We start from the raw sequence: 3,988 nt of genomic DNA, 5'->3' as shown, positions 1-3,988 counted from the left end.
ATCTGGCTTTAAGTCGATTCGATAACAAATGACGAAAACGGAGGGATATCTCAGGTTTTTACTACATATGAACCCTTCTCACATACTCCCGTGCAACGCAGTTGCTAGTCCTTCTTTCAAGCAAAATCTTAAGGTTCGACCTCATGTCCAAGGCACCAAAGCCGGCTAAAGATCAATAATCGATAGCCAAAACTTGAATTGTACTACTTCTTACTGGCCATTGCTTCAACTTAGAAGCTTATTCATTGTTCCACTATGGTGCTTTTAGTGTCTCCGCATACCGCAGCACGCAACATAGCTTTGCAGACGATAAATGTAACCGTCTCAGAGAGAAAAGCGGCCAATGTGACGATCTGGCTTTAAGTCGGTTCGATAACAAATGACGAAAACGGACGGATTTCTCAGGTTTTTAGTACATATGAACACTTTTCACATTCTCCCGTGCAACGCGGCTGCTAGTCCTACTCTCATACAAAATCTTAAAGTCCTAGGTCATGTCCAAGCCACCAAAGCCGGCTACAAAGTGAATAATCGACGCCTAAAACTTGAATTGTACTACTTCGTACTGGTTATTGCTTCAACTTAGAAGCTTCTTCTGTGTTCTACTATGGTGCTTTTAGTGTCTCCGCATACCGCAGCACGCGACATAGCTTTGCAGACGATAAATGTAACCGTCTCAGAGAGAAAAGCTTCCAATGTGGCGATCTGGCTTTAAGTCGATTCGATAACAAATGACGAAAACGGACGGATTTCTCAGGTTTTTAGTACATATGAACACTTTTCACATTCTCCCGTGCAACGCGGCTGCTAATCCCCCTTTCATGCAAAATCTTAAGGTACTAGGTCATGTCCAAGCCAATAAAGCCGGCTAAAAAGTGAATAATCGACAACTAATACTTGAATTGTACAACTCGTTACTTTTTATTGCTTCAACTTAGAAGCCTCTTCTGTGTTCTACTATGGTGCTTTTAGTGTCTCCGCATACCGCAGCACGTGACATAGCCTTGCAGACGATAAACGTAACCATTTCAGAGAGAAAAGCGGCGAAAGTGACGATCTGGCTTTAAGTCGATTCGATAACAAATGACGAAAACGGACGGATTTCTCAGGTTTTTACTACATATGAACCCTTTTCACATTCTCCCGTGCAACGCAGCTTCTAGTCCTCCTTTCAAGCAAAATCTTAAGGATCGACCTCATGTCCAAGGCACCAAAGCCGGCTAAAGATCAATAATCGATAGCCAAGACTTGAATTGTACTACTTCTTACTGGCCATTGCTTCAACTTAGAAGCTTATTCTGTGTTCCACTATGGTGCTTTTAGTGTCTCCGCATACGGCAGCACGCGACATAGCTTTGCAGACGATAAATGTAACCGTCTCAGAGAGAAAAGCGGCCAATGTGACGATCTGGCTTCAAGTCGGTTCGATAACAAATGACGAAAACGGACGGATTTCTCAGGTTTTTAGTACATATGAACACTTTTCACATTCTCCCGTGCAACGCGGCTGCAAGTCCTCCTTTCATGCAAAATCTTTAGGTACTAGGTCATGTCCAAGCCAATAAAGCCGGCTAAAAAGTGAATAATCGACAACTAATACTTGAATTGTACTACTTGTTACTTTTTATTGCTTCAACTTAGAAGCTTCTTCTGTGTTCTACTATGGTGCTTTTAGTGTCTCCGCATACCGCAGCACGTGACATAGCTTTGCAGACGATAAACGTAACCATTTCAGAGAGAAAAGCGGCCATAGTGACGTTCTGGCTCTAAGTCGATTCGATAACAAATGACGAAAACGGACGGATTTCTCAGGTTTTTACTACATATGAACCCTTTTCACATACTCCCGTGCAACGCAGCTGCTAGTCCTTCTTTCAAGCAAAGTCTTAACTTTCGACCTCATGTCCAAGGCACCAAAGCCGGCAAAAGATCAATAATCGATAGCCAAAACTTGAATTGTACTACTTCTTACTGGCCATTGCTTCAACTTAGAAGCTTATTCATTGTTCCACTATGGTGCTTTTAGTGTCTCCGCATACCGCAGCACGCGACATAGCTTTGCAGACGATAAATGTAACCGTCTCAGAGAGAAAAGCGGCCAATGTGACGATCTGGCTTTAAGTCGATTCGATAACAAATGACGAAAACGTACGGATTTCTCAGCTTTTTACTACATATGAACACTTTTCACATTCTCCCGTGCAACGCGGCTGCTAGTCCTACTTTCATGCAAAATCTTAAAGTCCTAGGTCATGTCCAAGCCACCAAAGCCGGCTACAAAGTGAATAATCGACGCCTAAAACTTGAATTGTACTACTTCTTACTGGCTGTTACTTCATTTTAGAAGCTTCTTCTGTGTTCTACTATGGTGCTTTTAGTGTCTCCGCATACCACAGCACGCGACATAGCTTTGCAGACGATAAATCTAACGGTCTCAGAGAGAAAAGCGGCCAATGTGACGATCTGGCTTTAAGTCGATTCGATAACAAATGACGAAAACGGACGGATATCTCAGGTTTTTACTACATATGAACACCTTTCACATTCTCCCGTGCAACGCGGCTACCAGTCCTCCTTTCATGCAAAATCTTAAGGTCCTAGGTCATGTCCAAGCTACCAAAACTGGCTAAAAAGTGAATAATCGACGCCTAAAACTTGAATTGTACTACTTCTTACTGGCTATTACTTCAACTTAGAAGCTTCTTCTGTGTTCTACTATGCTGCTTTTAGTGTCTCCGCATACCGCAGCACGCGACATAGCTTTGCAGACGATAAATGTAACCGTCTCAGAGAGAAAAGCGGCCAATGTGACGATCTGGCTTTAAGTCGATTCGATAACAAATGACGAAAACGGACGGATTTATCAGGTTTTTAGTACATATGAACACTTTTCACATTCTCCCGTGCAACGCGGCTGCTAGTCCTCCTTTCAAGCAAAATCTTAAGGTACTAGGTCATGTCCAAGTCAATAAAGCCGGCTAAAAAGTGAATAATCGACAACTAAAACTTGAATTGTACTACTTCGTACTGGTTATTGCTTCAACTTAGAAGCTTCTTTTGTGTTCTACTATGGTGCTTTTAGTGTCTCCGCATACCGCAGCACGCGACATAGCTTTGCAGACGATAAATGTAACCGTCTCAGAGAGAAAAGCGGCCAATGTGGCGATCTGGCTTTAAGTCGATTCGATAACAAATGACGAAAACGGACGGATTTCTCAGGTTTTTAGTACATATGAACACTTTTCACATTCTCCCGTGCAACGCGGCTGCTAATGCTCCTTTCATGCAAAATCTTAAGGTACTAGGTCATGTCCAAGCCAATAAAGCCGGCTAAAAAGTGAATAATCGACAACTAATACTTGAATTGTACTACTCGTTACTTTTTATTGCTTCAACTTAGAAGCCTCTTCTGTGTTCTACTATGGTGCTTTTAGTGTCTCCGCATACCGCAGCACGTGACATTGCTTTGCAGACGATAAACGTAACCGTTTCAGAGAGAAAAGCGGCCAATGTGACGATCTGGCTTTAAGTCGATTCGATAACAAATGACGAAAACGGACGGATTTCTCAGCTATTTACTACATATGATCACATTTCACATTCTCCCGTGCAACGCGGCTGCTAGTCCTACTTTCATGCAAAATCTTAAAGTCCTACGTCATGTCCAAGCCACCAAAGCCGGCTACAAAGTGAATAATCGACGCCTAAAACTTGAATTGTACTACTTCTTACTGGCTGTTACTTCATTTTAGAAGCTTCTTCTGTGTTCTACTATGGTGCTTTTAGTGTCTCCGCATACGGCAGCACGCGACATAGCTTTGCAGACGATAAATGTAACCGTCTCAGAGAGAAAAGCGGCCAATGTGGCGATCTGGCTTTAAGTCGGTTCGATAACAAATGACAAAAACGGACGGATTTCTCAGGTTTTTAGTACATATGAACACTTTTCACATTCTCCCGTGCAACGCGGCTGTTAGTCCTCCTTTCA

Source organism: Schistocerca gregaria, unplaced genomic scaffold (assembly GCF_023897955.1).
Source record: "Schistocerca gregaria isolate iqSchGreg1 unplaced genomic scaffold, iqSchGreg1.2 ptg000898l, whole genome shotgun sequence".
Lineage (NCBI taxonomy): Eukaryota > Metazoa > Arthropoda > Insecta > Orthoptera > Acrididae > Schistocerca > Schistocerca gregaria.
Note: the sequence above shows the minus strand (reverse complement) of the source record.